Here is a 19,198-nt window from a genome sequence, read left to right as displayed (position 1 = left end):
TACGAGGCTTCTTGCCAATACTTGCCAAGCAATTTCAGGTTTTAAAAACAAAAACAAAAAACCGCCTGTTTCAGGTTGGCCTTGCAATCTTCAGCCACCACCTGCAGGACCAGCTTCCTCCTTGAAGCTGACGGTTTTGAAACCCAAGGTGAGGAATGTCCCCTGTGATGGAGCATTTGGTACAAAGAAGTCAGGACGCAGTGCATTAAAACGGTTGACTAGAATAAAGGAAACTTTAGACCCAGGATTAACAGATGAGAAGTGATCAACATACTGCCGGCCCACAAGACTGGGTGCAGACCATTTATTTTATTTATCTGAAACAAAACCTAATCTGTTTAATTTGTGATACATTTTCACTGGAATGAGAAGAAAACACTTTAGGTTTTATTGGTGCTTATAAAGCAGATTGCCCCCTCAGGTCCAAAAGCACAAGGAAATAGGGCTCCTCAGCCCTCTCTGTTCCCATCATGCCTGTAAGAGAAGGAAATCCTGAGGAGAGAGGGAGAAGGGAATCAGGGGAAAAGAGTGAGGGCAATAAACACATAAGCATAAGTGTCTGCTTGTTGAGCATGATCTTTCACATCCTACCTGGAATGAGTCACAAGAGAGTTCCTGGCAACACTTGAGAGAAACCTTTATGTTTCAACTTTGGTGGGTTCAGTGTGCTAGAACTCCTGGTACAGCTGACTCTCAGAGGAAGAAGCACACAGAATTCACTTGCCCTGGACTTGACCCTTCACCTGTCTAATGCCCATCCTGTTCACAGTTGTGACCTCCCCAGACGTCTGGCTACCTTTGACTCCTATTTTCCAGCTGAGCTCTTATTTTTAGCATTAGTCTTGACCAGCCCTGTTACCACATCCAACTTCACCTACTCATAAATGCTCTTTCCTCTGGCTCTGGAAGTCTCCTTGTGTTAAGAGAAGCAGGAGTTGAGGATTAGGGATTGGTGAGTAGACGAAGCAAGGAAACACTCCTAACTTTATTCATGCAACAAATATTTATGATCTACCCTGTGTCAAGAGCTAGGACTTCTGTGATACATTGGGTAGTCACCAGCTAAACTTTAAGGATCTTGTTCTTATATGTGCTTGGGTTCCATGTGTTACCACATGCAGGTAACATCTACTGATGTTACGTGATCTATGCCAAGCACTGTGCAGAGACCTTTGTCCTACAAAGTACCCACAGAAGCACGATAAGGAGTAAACTTGTCAGTTCTGTTTTGTAAGCTGAACCTCCAGATGCTGAGTATATTGTCTAGGCTCATAAAGCCAGTAATGGGTGAAGCTAGGATTTTACCCAAGCTCTAACTCCTATTCCACTGCCCTTCTTTTCTGTGCTGCACTCTGCTGGCTTGGAATCATAGATCCTTGCACACTGTCACAGTTAAATGTTTGTAGAATTAGACTATTTGTTCAAGGAAGTCCTGCAGGGTTAACCCTGTGAGTGAGGAGAAGGTGGTGACATAGGTGATGATATGTGATTGATTGTACATAACTTTAACTGGTTTGGGGATTTACTGTGGGAGATGACTAATTACCTTCTTTTTAATTCCCTTCCAAAGACTGCATAACTCTGGGGTATGATGAAGGTTCACTTTCAGTGCTGAACATCGTAATGAGAATTATTTTATGTCTTCCCCCCACCCCCCAACCCCCAACCTGGAGATAATAAGCATCCTAAGAGAAGGGGAATTTGAAGAGTGTTTAGGATGCTTTGATGGCAGCACCATTCGAATCCCAGGGATGTCCCTAAGACTGTTAGATGGGTGTTTCACTTGAAGCCAACCAGACTCCTCTGAGACCTTATGTTTGGTGAGGCATCTATCTCAGATCATAGCATATCCCCTGGCAATTACTCAGCATTTCTGAGAAACTCTCCACCCATCTGAGTTTGCTTGTTTGGTGGAATTGCCAACAAAACAACATCACCATCCCTAGTCTGGCATGTTTTTCCTAGCAAGGTGGAGTCAGTTCCCACTGATGTCACACAGGGGTTTTAGAGGACTGTGATTATAGTTATCCACATTGTACTAGGCACTATGACAGGGAACCTACCTTCCCCATGTGGGGGAATTCTCTACTGTCAAGGGAAAGACACATCACAGTAAAGCAAAGACCTGAATGATTGGTTTCAAAGACACAGCCATTATATTGTCCAGGTCTGCAAAAATGAGCATGATCTCTTCTGGGACAGTGCCCTTGTAATTCAGCTATTGTCTACACTCCAAAGCCCTAGAAGTTTTGTTTGGGTTTGTGGCTCAGTGGTGACACAGTTGCAATCAATCCCTAGGCAGACACAATTCTGTCTGGTTGGCAGGGTAAAGCCCATCTTCACTGGGAAATATGGGCTAGTTCTAACACTGTTGGAACCAGTAAACCTCCGTAAGAGAAGGAAAATGTTAATTTCAGACCTCTCAGTTGCTTTCTTTCTTAAGCAAACCCAAGGGTAGAAAAAGAGAGGCACCTAGTGATTAGTAACCATTTGTGTTGAGTCTACTTTTTTTTCATGTCTTTTTTTTTTTTTCCATCCATAAAGAAGTAGGTAGCTACATCAGATGAAGTCCAGGGAGTAAAAGGATTAAAAATTCTCCAAGGAAATACATTCTAAGTCTGACAATCTTTTAAATAATCTATCCAAGGAATTTTATATCTTACCAGTGAATTTGCTCTTTCAAAGTTTGGTATAATAACAACTGATATTTACATAGTGCTTATTTGGGGCTAGGGACTAGTCTAAGTGCTTTTAAAAAATTATATATTAAATCCTCGAATTCTCATAGCAACTCTATTAAGTAGGTCCTATATTTACTCCTATTTTAAAAATGAGGCAACTAAGGCACAGAGAGAATCAGTAACTCACCTAAGTTTTCACAGTGAGTAAAGGCATAATCAGGAGTTGAATTCAAATAGTCTAGCTTTGAGGCTTAAGATACTTCACTTTCATCAGAAAAAAGAGAGAATTTAAAGGCAGATAAAGAAGGATCAGTCATTTTTGCCCAATGGTTTAGGTGACCACACTTCATGTCTCAGTGACAAAAATGAATCCAGTGTTCCAACCAGCACTAATACTCTGTGGCTCTGGAATCCACTTCTCCTTCCCTTTATTCTTACCATGGTCTCCTCACCTGACAGTCTGCTCCATATGCCTGCTGGTGTCTATGGGCTGATTATATTTGAAATGATGCTGAGGAGTGTGGCATAGGTCCAGTCATAAGAAAGCCACTCCATCAGAGTGGAGCCCTCAGCTGGGGTTTCTAGATGGGTTGGAACAAGTCACTTTCTTTTTAGATCTGTAAGGGGAACCCACACATGGACTCTGGTTAAGCAGTATGTCATTTTCCACAACTCAGCTCGTGATTGCCAAATTTCTATGCAAAGGCGACATTGTATGAAAAATCAGATGCTTTTTTGTCTGATTAAAGTTAAGCATAAAAATATTATGGATCCATAAGAATAGAATAACAGTGGTACCTGGGCGGTTGAGTTGGATAAGCGTCTGACTCTTGGTTTCAGCTCAGGTCATGATCTCACAGTTTGTGAGATTGAGCCTTGAGTCAGACTCTGCACTGACAGGTTGGAGCCTGCTTGGGATTCTCTTTCTCCCTCTTTCTCTGCCCCTCCCCCACTCAAGTTATCTCTCTCTCTCTCTCTCTCTCTCTCTCTCTCCAAATAAATAAGTGAACTTTATTTATTTTTTTTAATTTTTTTTAACGTTTATTTTTGAGACAGAGAGAGACAGAGCGTGAACAGGGGAGGGGCAGAGAGAGAGGGAGACACAGAATCTGAAACAGGCTCCAGGCTCTGAGCAGTCAGCACAGAGCCCGACGCGGGGCTCGAACTCACGGATCGTGAGATCACGACCTGAGCCGAAGTCAGACGCTTAACCGACCGAGCCACCCAGGCGCCCCTAAATAAGTAAACTTTAAAAAAAGAATAGAATAACAAACTTCAGGAAAATTTTCGATCTGAGATTACGGACTAATAACGGAGTTGAGCAACTCAACTAGATGATAGTGCTGCAGAGTGAAGAGAATAGACTATAACAGGAAGAGATACTAGCTAGCTGAGCTCATCCAGGTTGCAAAACAAATCTTTGTCATTAACTTGTTTATTTTCTGTTTCACTTTATGACTCTTTTTCTTACTATTTTAATAGTTTTTGTTTTGTATTCATTATTTAACATTTTGCATCATTGATTCATGGTGATTGTCTCTAGTTCTAAGATCTTTGGGTCTAAGACCTTGAACCAACATTAGGACCCCCTGGGCCAATCATCTTGTTTTGTGAGTGAAAGGGCTGAGACCAAATCAGTTAAGGGACTTTTCAAGTGTAGTGAGTGAGATGATGGGAGATGCCTGAGAGCTCTCGTGGTGGTTGGAGCTCAGCTTCCTCCAACCAAAATTGGTGTTGGGGCAGAGACAGAGGAGAGCAGCAGCTGTTTGATCCTGGCTTTATCCCTTCTCCAGACCCTGTGGTAAGTTTCCCTGTTATGAATACCAGGAGCCATACTGATGACTTTAGAAGTACAAGGGTGAGACAGGGTGGTATATGGTCTATTCATTGCAGAGTGACTACCTCCAGATGTTTTCTGCCTCCTCATGGTTTTCAGTTCTTCACTTCAGGTCATTTTTTACCTAATGCTTTTTGCCGTTGAGATACCTACACTATATCTTCCTCAAGGGCAAGGGATGGGGTAGAGGCTTACAATAAAACCTTCACAGGCTTGTTCACAGGCACAACAGATTTTTACTCTTTTCCTTATCATTTTGGTTAAGGGCAGCTAGTTTTTACTCAGAAACAGTTAAAGGATCTAAATGACATCTATAATTGCATATATTCTGTTATTTTCTTGTTCTTACCATAGGACACAGCCACTATGTGTGCATGTGTGTGCACATTTGTTTACTTGTATTTATATGACTGAATCTAGGATATCAGTTTCTGAATCTAGGAAGGAAATAGGGTGAGATTGATTTTTAGGCCTCAGAGTTTGAACTAAAGTTGGATTCAGTTAAATGCTTATTGCAACAGTTGAATTTACTGGTAAGCAACAGTCTACATGTAGTTGTAGTCATTTGTGTTTCTACTTTATACAAACCTTTCTGATGCAGTGTGTAACTAGGTATTAATTCCTTAACTTTATATTTAATAGAAAGTTAACTTTTCAGGAAACATTTAATTTATGTTCTTGGTTCATGAATTCAGGGAAGTACTATGGGTCAAACATAATCATAACTATGGTATTCCCATTTGCTGGGTGACAGCTGCTAAGGAAACACAGTGAAAAAAGAATAGGGTCTTTTTATCTGTGGCAAATGTTATACGACCCTTAGAAGCTGGGTTGGATTTTCCTGTTTCCAAGTAGTGAAAACAGAGCCTCTAAGAGTTCCTTTAACCTGACTATGATCATGTGGCATGCCAAAGGAGGAACCTGCAGACTATTCTAGGTACCAATGTGTTCTCCTTACCTAGTTTACTTCCCTTCTATTTGCCAAACTCAATTTGATCTCAACTTCATTGGCTTAGATTATTTCTCCAGATAAATAACCCCAAAGTAGACTCTAAATTGTACTTGCCTCAGCATATTTGAGTGCACTATTCTATGAACTCCTACATCTAAGGTCATCAAAGAATAAGGAAAAAAAAACACCCCCAAACATGCCAATGAGTTGGCAAAGTCCAGGAAATACAGCCTTGTTATGAAGGGAAATCTCATTGATACTTCTAAGGGAAAGGAATGTTTTATTGTTCTAATTTCAACACAGTCAGTGAAGAGGATGTTGGCTGGCTGCCAGGTATAGAAACAAAACCTGTAATGAAAAAAAAATTCAACATCAGAAATACAACCACATCTATCTTGACACACATTTAAATTTTGTAAAACACTCTTACAAAGTAACCTGGTAAGTTTAAATATGCCATTCATATCCACCTAGTGCTCAATATGTCTGGAATTGGGATGCCTTTTAGCTCCACCAACCAGAGAAAAAAGGACATTCCTAACTTTATCCCAGCCAAATGATTTGTGGTCTAAGCCAAGAGGAAACCCAGATAGGAAAGCTGAGCCCAGCCCTCATAGGCTACATGCTGCCTGCAAAAGCTGACTTTGCTTCGAAAGAAATTCCAAACAGCCAAGAGCAAAACTTGACAAAGTCCATAGGGTTATTGCAGGAACTTTAATTTAGACCTGCCTTAGTGGGTACACCCACTAATACACCCAGATCAAAAAAAATTTTAATAATTTATGTCATGCAAAATATAGTCTCTGACTACAGTGGAATAAAATTAGAAATCAATAAATTCTGGAAATTCTGGAAATTCGTAAATACGTGAAAATTAAAAAACATACTCCTAATTAACCAAAGGATCAAAAACTAGCAAATCTGACTCAAGAGGAAATCTGAATAAAACAAAATCTGAATAAATCTATAACAAGTAAAGAGATTGAGTCAGTGATTAAAAGCTTTCCAGTGAAGAAAAGCTCAGGATCAGATGGCTTCACAGGTGAGCCTACCAAATATTCAAAGAAAAATTAACACCAATCCTTCTCAAACTCTTTCAAAAAATAGAAGAGGAAGGACTTCTATTATCCTGATTCAAAAACCAGACAAAGACATTACATAAAAAAGAAAACCACAGAACAATATCCCTCATGAATACAGATGCAAAAATTCTAAGCAAAATTTTAGTAATACGAATCCAACAATAATAGAAATAATAAAAGAAATAATAGAAAAAGAAATAATATAATATATTATAACCAGGTTGTGTTTATCCCATGAATGTAATATTAGAATTAATATTAATTAATTAATCTATATTAATATTTAGAAATCAATTTATTAACCATATTAACAAATTAAAAAAAGAAAAACAAACCATGCTGTAACAATTGGATACCTTTATGCAAAACAAACAGAAAATGAAGTTTGATTCATATCTCATACCATATAAAAAATTAACTGAAGATGGATCATAGACCCAAATGCAAAACCAAGGCTATAGAACTTCTCAATAAAACATGGAAGAAAATCTTTGCTACCTTAGATTAGGTAAAATTTTCTTTTATCCAACACTAAAACCATAACCCATGGAGGATTAAAAAACCATAAATTGGCGTTAATAAAAATTAAGCGTTTTGTTCTTTGTAAAACACTGCTCAGAGAATGAAAGTTCAAGCCACACATTTGGATATAATATTTGCAAAGCACATATCTGAAAAAAACAACAATAACAACAAACTTGCATTTGGAATACATAAAGAATTCTCAAGCTAAGAATATGAAAGCCGACTACCCAATTTTTGGGTAGGGTGCCTGGGTGGCTCAGTCGGTTGAGCCTCTGACTCTTGATTTCAGCTCAGGTCATGATCCCAGTGTCTTGGGATTGAGCCCCATGTCAGGCTCTGCACTGAGCATGGAGCCTGCTTTAGATTTTTTTTTCCCTCTGCCTCTGTGCCCCATTTGTGATCCCTCTCTCTCTCTAAAATAAACATGAAAAATTTAAATAAAATAAAATAAAATAACATAAAAATAAAAAGCGGGAAAAATACTTGAATAAACCCTTCACTTCACCAAAGAATATAGGTGACAAGTAAGTAACTGGCAAGATTAAGTTGACATTTTTACTCATTAGGAGAATGTAAATAAAATCCTAATGAGATAATACTACATACCTAATAGAGTGGCTAAAGTTAAAAAGACTGACTATATCAAGTATTGATGAAGGTATAGAATGTAAAAGTGACACAGCTCTTTGGAAGAGTTTGGCAGTTTCTTAAAAAGTTAAACATGTCTGTACTTTATGATCTAGCCATTTGTCTCTTAGGTATTTACATTAGAGAAACAATGTCCGCACATAGATTTGTACCCACATACTCGAGTAGGTATACTTGTAGTAGCCCAAACGTAGAAACAATCCAAATGTCTATCCACAGGGGAATAGAGAAATCATGGTACCTCCATACAATGGAATGCTACTTACTCCGTAATACAAAGGAATGAACTACTGATACAAGCAGCAACATGGATAGACATCAAAATAATCATTCTGAGTGAAAGAAGACACAAAAAAGAGCTCCTAGTGTATGATTCTATTTATATAAAATTCTAGAAAATGCAAACTAAACTGTAGTGCAGAAAGCAAATCAGTAGTTTGCTGGTAACAGGAAGTGGAAGGGAGTGTGAAGGACTGGGAAGGAGAGACTACCAAGGACCACAAGGAAACTTTTTGTGGTGATGTATATGTTCACTTTCTTGATTTGGATGGTTGTCTTAGGGATGTATATTATATATATTCTCAAAATTTATCAAATTGCCTATTTTAAATATGTGTAGTTTATTATATGTCCATTATACCTCAGAAACAGATTTTTTTTAAATAAAAGAGAATTATGACTGTAGATTGAAATTTTAAAAAGGAATTCAGTGATCAAAAACATGAAAGTTTTTGTATTATGGCTAAACGTCCTTATTCCTCCCAGTATTAAGTAGTAATAAACAAGTATACTTAGTGAAAGCTTCCCACGAAGTAGGTATAATTTTAAGTACTTCACATATATTCACTTGTTTAATACAACATTCCTGTAAGCTATAGAACACATTATAACATTCTATAGTTGGGAAAACTGAGGCAGTGTTAGCCTTAATCAAAGGCTCACTGCCAAAACTAGCCAAGCCAGGATTTAAATCCAGACTATCTGGTCCTAGTATGTTTACTCTTGACCACTGCACTCTGTGACCTCTCAAACAAAATTCTCAAATGGTTGTGAACTGAGCTAACTAGCTAGAAGTAGAACTGTTAGGACAAGAGGGGAGACCTCCAGGGACCCAAGGGGAAGGTCTGCATGACGTCCGGAAACAAGGGCCCAAGACATCCAGATCTGGCTGTGTGCCTGTCCTGAGAGGGTCCACCTGGCTCTGTGCATGATATACCACCAAAGGGTTTAGCCAAGACCTTGACTCCTCCCTCATTTGTGCAGGTTGACTGTTTCTGTCCCAGGCCAACCTTGATAATCAAAGTCCCTCACCAGCTTTCACAAGAAATTCAATCACACTGTGAAAATCCAGAATTTTTTTTGTTTTGTTTTCAGGAAGATCTGGGGATTCGTGGGAAAGAGTGACACCTCCCGACACATAGCATTTCTTCAGTTCCTCACATCACACAACTACCCAACTTCTAAGCCTCTCCTTCCTTCCCTAGCCAGTCTCCTGTCCTTCCTCATCTCTGTTCTGCAACGCTTGGTCCCAGCTTTCCGTTTATTTTACTTCTCCACTTAAAACTTAATCCATGGCTCTTACCCTCCTCCCAAGCCTACCAAAGTCATTCTCATGTTAGTTGCTAAGAAGATAGCATCGTACCTGTATCCTGATAAGAACTCTTGGCCAACTTCCCGAGGCTGACGTGACTATGTGCTGCTGCTGTGACCATATCTAAAAGAAATGCATGGAGCACAGGCAAGGACCTTCTCCCAGATAAAACCTCAGCTCTTGGGTACTGCAGCAAAGGCCCAAGCTCAATGCAACCCTCAGGAATCTCACTGAGATTTTCTCAGACTGATACTGAATATCTCCTGGTGGCTAGTGGGCTTCAGTTTGTATGGTTCTGTTAAAGAGGAGATAAAAAGGCTTGGATAGTCCTCCCCTCTCCATAAGCTTTGGATGGCTGCCCTACTTGGGCTTACAAAACAGTCTGCAATGTGAAGGCAGCATTGAAAGAGGAAGCATTTATAACTCCCAATCTCAGGTCTCCAAGGGTGGGAAAAACAGAATGAGGAGGATCTCAGCCACTCCACCAATTTGGACTGCCCTGCCACCCCCCCCCCCCCCCCGTCTCCGTGACTGCATGTGGGAGAGTAAGGGGTGGAGAGGGAGGAAGAGAAAGCAGATGGGGCCTCTCTCCAACAGTATGTGCAGAGTGAGGTGTGGGAGCAGAATAAACACTGTGAAAGGAAGTGAAATCCCCGATGGGACAGTCATGCTATGCCTCTTCTTTGCTGTGTCGCCCCCTCACTCCAGCGATGACTAAGCTGATTCATTCAGGGCACATCCATTTTCAAATGGAGAGGAACAGTTAGGGCTTGGGAAAGAAGGAGAGAGTCACAGGCTGCAAGGTCCTGTCCTGTAAGAGCAGAGATGTGTGTGCAGGGCAGACGGACCTGTAGATATGTCTTTTGATTAGCGATCACAATGTTTTACAAAGGCCTGAACTAGTTGCCAATGTGCTATAACGGGGTGGCTATTTTATATGAAAAGTCAGAATTTGGAGCACCCGGGTGGCTCAGATAGTTGAGCAACAGACTCCTGATTTCAGCTCAGGTTATGATTTCATGGGTCGTGAGTTCAAGTCCCATGTCAGGCTCCATGCTGACAGTGCAGAGCCTGCTTGGGATTCTCACTCTCTCCCTCTCTCTCTATGCCCCTCCCCTGCTCGCGCACGCACTCTCTGTCTCAAAATAAATAAACAAACATTAAAAAAAAAATCTGAATTCATGAACATCAGCTCATCTGGGCAACCTCACCATATCACTTTAACAGCTTCCTAGCAGGTCTCTCTGCTTACAGTCTGTTTTAAACCCAGCAGCCAGAGGGATCCTTTTACAGTGTGAATCAAATCATGTCACTCCATTGATCAAATCTGCCCATGATGTCCCATCTCACTCAGAGTAAAAACCAGAACCCCCGAAATGCTCTGCAAGACCCTGCAGGGTGTGGCACCCCATTTCCTTTGTTCTCTCCTCTTCCTCTTTCTCCTCCTCCTCCTCCTCTCCCCACAGAGTACACAGATTCAAGTCCTGACTCTATTTTCTCTGTGTCTTTGGGCAAATAATGTAACTGGTCTGTGTCTCAGTTCCTCATCTGTAAATGAAGCTAATGATCATAGCTTGCTCACAGGAGTGTTGTGAGGACAAAATAAGTTAATATTTAAAAAGCCCTCACAGCAGCCTGACACATAGTAAGAACTGTGGCTCCTCTGCTCTAGCCGTGCTGGCTTCCTCGATTTTCCTCAAATGAGCCCCGTTTGTTCCTGCCTGAGTGCCTTTGCAAATGCTGCTTTCTCTGCATGGCCCTGCTTCCACAGGTACCCATGGGATTTGCCCCTTCACCAGCTTCAAGCCTTACTTACCAGTATTTGAGAGGAATCAAATTTTAACAAAAAATGGACCAAAAATAGAAGGGGGAGGGGGGAGCTAGTTCAGAGGAAATGAAATGAGTATTGATTGAATTTAGGAAAGAAATGGAAGAAAAAGACAATTATCTCAAAATGAGGATTCAATTGCAAGATGGCTAAAGGAGAAGAGATTCAAATAAAAATTTAACAAGGAGCATTGGAGAAAGACTGAGAACTCAAAAAGGCAATTAAAACGTGATATTTTTTTTCTAGAAAATCATGAGGACACCTAAAGTTATAAACTAGGTATGGATCAGCACTGTCTGGTTTAGGATTTACTAAACTATCATTCTAGATATTCTGTCTGAGCATCCAAGGCCAGCTTGTCACTACCCCTGGCTATCGAAAACTTTTTGCCGTAACTTCCACTCTGCTTCTTCTGCTAATCCAGGCTGAACTGTCTTGTCCGACCCTGTAGCCACCCAGGAAGCAGAGAGCTCTCACTCCATGTGCCCATGTCTGGGCCTTGCATCACAAAGCTCCCCAGAATCTCCAAGTGGCAAATTATGCCACATGCCCAGCTACCCTATCCCCCCTCCATTCTTCTCCTTCCTCTCTAGTCTCTGGGATCAGGGTTAGGGTTAAGGTTGGTTCCTGTTGACCCTTTCTCTTCTCTGGAGAATCAGTTTCCATTTCTATGTGGCATGCCAGCAGCAAAGACTTTCATTCATTCGTCAACAATATTTATGTTGAGCAATAAGGACTTAGTATTGCCTTTATTTCCAGAGAAATCTGAACAATTGTTTGGTTTTCTTTTCTTATTTCCAAAGAACTCTGAACCATTTTAAATGGAGACCTCAGTGTGAGTGCCTTAAATAAACATGACCTATTCAGAGACAGTAGAGGATGGGAGAGGGGCACTGTTCATATTCCTGCTTTTGTCCCAGGCAAGGGAGTCCCGGCTACAGAAAAGGGTCTCTTCTAGGCAGTTTGAAGATTGCTTGTAGCAATCCTGCCCTTGACGATGCCTCTTCTGGGCTCTCTGGCAGTGTGGGGCTCTGGAAGGAAGCCTTGTCTGAACTATAAGAGAAAAAGAGAAGTTTTCTCCCACTCCTGGCATGAGTCCCTCTGCACATTATCTGAAAGAAGCGAGGTTGACCTCTGGGAGAGCCAAGTGCACTAAAGTGCACTCGGACACATATGAGCTGTCAAAAGGGTGCCAATGAGTGCCATAGGATTGAAAACTTTTCAAAATACTAACAGCTCAGGGTGCGAAAGGGGAACAAAAATAGAAGGAAAAAAAAATCTCAATACATGTGTGAAGATTTTGTCTGATGTCCTTTGAAAGAGAGCTGGAGTTGGAGTGGAGACCCTAGTCCCTGGCCTTTCCCCCAAGAGACTTCTTTTAGGGGAAGAAGGCAGATTTCAGGATCTCAGATGTTGACTAATTGTTTTTTTTCTTTTCAGGAAGCTTGTCTGCTGGAGTCCTCATCTAACTGCTCTCTGCCCCTTGGAGTGAGATCATTGTTTTGCTAACAAGTTTTGGGGTGGAAAAGAGTCCTGTGGATTTGTCCCAGAATATTGTCCGTTTAACTGAGGCTCACTCATTGGTTAGTGTTTATCTTCCACCTGAAACAAAACCAACTTCCCCATTCTGCTCACCCCTCTTTTCTCCTTTCCTTTTTAGGAGAAACAGGGTGCTGTGGCCACACTGGGGAGGAAGTAACTGGCCCAGTGTTCTCACCTCAGCAGGACAGCACGGAATGACCCAGAATGACCCCGTTCGGGATGATCCTTGGCATCGCCCTCTGTTTCTGACCTGTGGCAGAGGAAAGAAGGAGCAAGAAACACGGTGTCAGAGAGAGGGATAAATTAAGAGGCCAAACATAAAGAACATGAAGAACACTCATGATTGTTTTGTTATTAGAATTTGGGTTTACATATGTGTATGTATCTCGGAAGGATATTGTAAGGAATAAAATCAATTTATATGTATAAAGTGCTGAGAATGGGACCTGGCAATCTGTGAATGTTAGCTATAGTTACTCTTTAATCCTAGACTTCACATTTTCTTTCGGTGAGCCCCTCCTGGCCCATTCCTCTCTGTGATAATCTGAACTCTTCCTGTTCCTTTTAATCTCAGATAAATCTCCTCTGTTTTATGAAACCAATGAAACCATTATGTGTACCATGCACTTAATCCATAGCAAGCCCTACTTTATTGTGTATTAGTTTTTCCTTATGTACCTTTTGTCTGCCTCAATTAGACTGAAGTCCTTAAGGACAGCAATGCTCCTGTATGAATTCTTGTGTCTTCTGTGTCTTATTCAGTGTTTTGTGCACATAGTTCCTCAAGTAATTTTTGTTACTGGGGCTATGAAAACAGTCACCAAGAAGAATTTGGAAAGAGCATGATGTAAAAGTAGAGAAATCATATTTGGGCTATGTTGGCTCCTACTCTGACCCTGAGGAAGGCAGAGCTTTCTTGGTTGGAAAGCTGGGATGATCACAGTGCTTTTTGTTGCTACCATGTGGCTTTTCTTTGAAATGTTATCTCTGGAAACCACATAGAAATTTTCACTTCTCTTCCAGTTTATCTGATAAGGAAAAGATGCTGACATGTATTTGCCAATGCAATTCCAAGGAAGTTTTTCTCCCACAATCATCTGCAAACCCCTCTGCAGAAAGTTCTGCAGGGTTTTGGCATGAGGGTTGCCCAGCGCCTCATCACCTCATCGCCACACATGGCTTATCTGGAAGGCGGGCACTCTACGTGGGTCAGCGTTCCTGTGGTTGGCATTCCTGCTTGGATCCTGGTGGTGAGATGGTTGCAGGAAGGTAAGTGCAGAGGGAGGGCAGAGAGAGAGATGCATGAATGCAGCCCCAGCTTCTCTCAGCCTCAGGTGGAAGAGTCTGTCTAGTCTGGCTTAGCTTAAAGGATGTGGGTTTGTCCTGAGGTGAACTTGATGGGAAAAGTTTGCTCTAGTTCTGAACTCAGTTCTTGGAAACTCATGCCAAATGAATATCTGTTGAATGAAGAAATGAGTCAGTGAGGGAGGGAATGGCCTTAAGAAAACCGAGGTTGGTTCAAGCCCTCAAATTGAAAATGTGAAAAATGGTCTGCGTGTCTATCATAGTGGCTCAAGCCACATCTTTAATGTCTCCCCAAGTTTTAGAATAAAATGGCATCATAAACTTACACAATCTTTCCATCCAGAGCTCTAAGCCTTATGCCATCCTCTAATCTATTTCTAGAGCTGTCTAAGATGCAAACGTGATCACGTTATGCTCACTCCTTCAATAGCTTTTTGCCACACTCAGAAAACATCCAAAGTCCTTGGGCATATCATGCAAAGCACTCCATGTTTCCCCCTCTACCTTTTTTCTTTTCTTTTCTCATCTTATCTATTGTTTTTCAATTCAGTAAAGTTCCATTTCTCCTCCTTTGACTGTGGAAAGCTATTTGTTGTCCTCCAATATGCAAGACACTCTCAAGCCTCCTCACCTTTGCATAAATGGCTCCTCTGCCAGGCATGCGCATCAGCTTTTATTCCTCGACTAATATCTATTCATCCCCCAAGGATTAACTCAAGACTTTCCTCCTGGATGAATCTTTCTCTGATCTCTTTCTAGGTAGAGTTAGGGGCTCTCTTCTCATATTATCCCAGCAACTTTTGCCAATTTCCATTATAACATACTTTCTTTTCTCCCAACACACCTAATCAATGAAAAGTATTCCATCATACACATGAGCATAATTTAGGTAGAGAGTGATTGTTGTCCATAAGTATAATTATGAAATTGTAATTTAGTATAATGATGATATTATGGACATTGAAGTTAATATTGCCTGAGTTTCCTTTACAGAGCCCCCATTTTTTGAATTGGGCTAGTTTGTAACCTCTTTAAGCCTCAATTTATCCATCTATGAAACCAAGATAATAATCATATTCACCCCTTAGCTTCATGTGAGTATTAAGTGAAATGTTGACGGCCAATGTCCCAGCACAATGCCTTGAACACAGTGTGTATTTAATATTGTCGTGCAGACACAGATGAAGATAAAATTTATTTTTGTGTTCCCTGCTTCCAGCAAGAAAGGAGCTAGAAAAGCAGTTTGAACTCACCGAGGCTAACCTTTCCTAGAAGGAGGTTGAGATGAGGGATATTCTTTAGAATCACTCTAGATGGCTATCCTTAGAAGGTTATTGCTTCATTATCTGGGGGAAACGGATGGCATAAGACTGTTTTGAGACCCAAACCCTGGGCTAGAAGGGAGAAGAGGAGGATGGGGTTCTGGGTGCCTGCACTGGCAGACTTCTGAGCCAAACCTAACTCTGTGCTCTAGGTCTGACATGCAGGTAGAGTGGGGTGTGTCCGTACAAGGAAGAAACACTGATGTAAAAATGCTGGAATTGAGAATTGGCCCTGACACAGAGTGCTGGGCTCAGGTCTCACAGCAAGCTTCTCCTTAGCTCTCAGTGGCTTACCACCCAGAGGTAGCACCCAAAGTGGAATGCCCCTGGGCTGGAATCCACCTCCTAGCCCAAGATACTCTTAAACTGGAACAAAATAGAGTCCACGATCTTAGATTGGTTCCCATTACTGGTAGGTAGAAGAATGGGCTTGTTCATCAGGTATCTGGATTGAAACTGGATTATATTAGTTGCATAAGGAAACTTAGAAAGGGCTTGGGGACCCTCACATTATGATATCACCATTAGTTATTAAATGAATGGACTCTGTAAGATGGAGTTGATTTTGAGTTCCCTTGCTGTGTCCAAAATGGGTTGGATACACCACAGGCTGTGCAAGACAGTTCACTGAAGTGTGGGAGGAAAATATTAGATCTTCTATTTGTAATTTTTAATATATGTATAAAAATGTATAAGTGTACTTACAATATATAGTGTTTGGTTTCACGCAGACAAACCCCAATAAAATAGATTAGTAGCACAAAAAATATTTTTGCAAAAAAAAAAAACACAACCCCCAAATCTCTGCAATGCTCCACATCCTGAAGATAACACTAACAGCATAAATACAAGAAAATCCTAAAACAGGTCAAAATTGACTCTTTTCTTAGTTTTAGTTGTTAAAAGATAAACTGAGGCATATTAAAAATGTTGAGTTTATTTGAACAAAACTTGATTTGCATTAGGCAGCACCCTAACAGATTGAAAGGAGCTCTGAGGAGCAGTACAAAATGAAAGACTTTGGTAGGAAGAAGAGAACAGGAATGAGGAAGTTGTACTAGGCAAAAGGCTGGGCTGGTTATTGCTGTTATTTTCCCTTAGGCAATGGCAGGAATCTATCAGGCAGATGACCCAACTAGTGTTGATCAAGTGGTTCCTGACCTACTGGTTTAGATTCCTTTCTGGGAAAGCTGAAACTGTAATTAGGTCTCGGTGTGATGATGGGGGGGAGGGATAAGCATCAGCAACCCCTTTTGGGGCCTGTTGTCTTGTTTTTAACATAGTATAAACTTGTCAACCATGAAATTGTATTAAAACAATGATGATCTAAGCAGATCTGACAGTATGCTACATTAAAGGTATTTTTTTGTGAAAGTAAATTCAGTATCTTCTTTCAAGGTCAAGAAAGTATTTGATCAGTGAGTGAGACAATAATTGCTTTTCAAAAGAAACCCATACTGTGAAAAATGCTTTATGAAAATGATGCTTCCATTAAATGTTGCTGTAAATGATTTTATGTTATCAAGTATTAATTATTCTTTCTCAGTACACCAACAAAATTAGAAAGTAGGGTTTTCTGAACTATTTTTCAAATCTTCCAAAAAGATTTAGTGTAGTTTTGACCCATTTGCTTAAAATACGTAAAAGTGCAACACCTTGCAATTCACTTACAAGAATAATTGATATCAGGACAGATGTTAATTTGCTAGTTAATTTCATTAAAAGTTTTAGCCTAATTTGTAATGACCTAACTACTCAAATTCTAGCAGCAAAGAAGAGTGAACAGAGGTGTTATTCCACTCCACTATCTTTACATTAGTAGGTATCTTTCAATGAGGCAAAACAGAGTCCATCTCCCAGGTGGAAGATAATTTTGTGTCTACATCAAATAATTTTTTCCCGACAGATATTAAGTCACATAGAAAGTATGACCACAACCGGTCATCCTGTTTTTTCCCAAATCGGAAGTTTGAGCCACAACTATATAAATATTTTTTTTTCTGGGACTCCATGTTTCTGGGGAATTTGCCTTCAAAAATAAATAAATGGCCATTATTCAGTTAAAATTGAACACAGACCCAGGGACTCAGGTTTTAGGATTTACTGTGGGTAAGTCATTTAAATGAAAAATACTAAAACTGACACTTTATTTAATCTTCATGAGAAAATCAGAACTGTGATATGCTCAAAATCATACACACACACACACACACACGTTTGGAATTAAGAGAAAAAAGGAAAAATTACACTGATATTATTTAACTATGTTTTTATTTATTTATTTATTTATTTATTTATTTTTATTTATTTTTGAGAGAGGGAGAGAGACAGAGCATGAGTGGGAGGGTCAGAGAGAGAGGGAGACACAGAATTTGAAGCAGGTTCCAGGTTCTGAGCCGTCAGCACAGAGCCCAGTGCAGGGCTCAAACTCACAAACCATGATATTATGACTTGAGCCAAAGTTGGATGCTTAACTGACTGAGCCAACCAGGCGCCCCTATGTCTTTTATTTAATAGGGTAACAGGGGCTATCTCAGCGGGTAATCCAGAAACTGCTTCAGTTTCTAGGTAAATTGCTTCTTGTTCAGTTTTTCTCCAGAGAATTGTGCCTATAGGTTGCAGCTCAAAAGAATGCCAAACCTTCCAACTATGGGCTGTCCTGATTACTGCCCCACTTACCTCCAGCTGTCCCCCAAATCCAACACACATTCCAGCAGAGTACTGGGGAGGGGAAAATAAAACCTATCAGTTAGGATTAGGTTCATCTGAGAATAAAATGGACCACTTTTCTTCCCATCCAACCTCCACAAACACAAAAAGTGCCTTAAAAAGATAGAGGTATCATTCTCTCATGTAAAACAATTTCAGAGATAATAAGTCCCGGAATGATGACAACCTCACAGTCATCAAAGAACCAGTCTTTCCCCAAGATTCTGCTTCAACATGCTTAAGAGTTGGTCCTTGTTTTTATGGTTCAACATGGCTGCTGGAGTTCAAACCATCACATCAGCAGGATGGAGGGAATGTAGGGGAGGGCTTTTTAATCTAAGGATTTGAAGTGTCCTGAAGTGTCACACAATGCTTCCACTTACATCATATGGCTCCAAATTAATCACATGGCTAGTCCTAGCTGAAAGGGAGATTGAAACATATTTTTTACTACATTCCAAGCTAAAAGGTATATTTCTTAATACTAAAAAAGGAGGGGGGAGGATAATGAATATCAAAAAACAAAGCCCTTCTCAATTGTGTAAATGGGACCCTTTTGTACTATGGAGTAGAATTCCTTTTATTCCATTTCCCAAAGAATTTTAAGTTATTGGCCCAGCAACCAAACTCCAGAAGGCTATACTTCCATATGTCTGTGGTCTTTCAATGCAACTCACACTTTTGCTCCAATCCAAAGCTCAGAGATTCTCCCAACCATTTTGTTTACTGATCCCACTCTCCCATCTTGTTATTAATAGCTAGAGAAACTAGAGCATCTCAAATATATTCAGATCCACAAGATGTACTCAGAAGTCTTGGAATTCTAAGTGGTCCTACTCAAATTATTTATTATTTTTTTTAAAAAAAGAGTGAAATTATAGGGCCAAGTATCCCAATATTACCAAATTTCTAGATATTAAGGCATTGTAAGATCCCAGCAACTGAGAAATCAATCACTTATCTCTTTATATGGATGTTTTGGCCTCTTTTTAAAAAATAGTATTTTCTTTTTGTCCAATTACAAATTTCGAAAAATAATCTTTTTGGTATTTTAGGTTCTTCTGTAAGGATTTTGTGACCTATTTAAGATATCTACTATCTTTCATTTGATACTTATTAAATCTACTCCTTTATCATCACTAACTTCCTAATTTATCTCCTTAATATTTTTAGTAT

General features: G+C 40.1%; 1 long non-coding RNA gene across 1 annotated transcript; it reads left to right on the top strand.

Annotated features, from left to right (window-relative positions):
• Positions 1 to 2,558: 2,558 nt before the first annotated feature.
• LOC106972286 (uncharacterized) lies at positions 2,559 to 18,505 on the top strand. The gene is made up of 3 exons (XR_001429834.3): positions 2,559 to 4,482; positions 12,585 to 12,727; positions 12,805 to 18,505. It is a non-coding gene; the product is annotated as an uncharacterized LOC106972286 (long non-coding RNA).
• Positions 18,506 to 19,198: the final 693 nt, after the last annotated feature.

The sequence above is a fragment of the Acinonyx jubatus genome, chromosome C2, assembly GCF_027475565.1.
Source record: "Acinonyx jubatus isolate Ajub_Pintada_27869175 chromosome C2, VMU_Ajub_asm_v1.0, whole genome shotgun sequence".
In the NCBI taxonomy this organism is placed as follows: domain Eukaryota; kingdom Metazoa; phylum Chordata; class Mammalia; order Carnivora; family Felidae; genus Acinonyx; species Acinonyx jubatus.
Note: the sequence above shows the minus strand (reverse complement) of the source record. Positions and strands in the feature narration are given on the sequence as shown.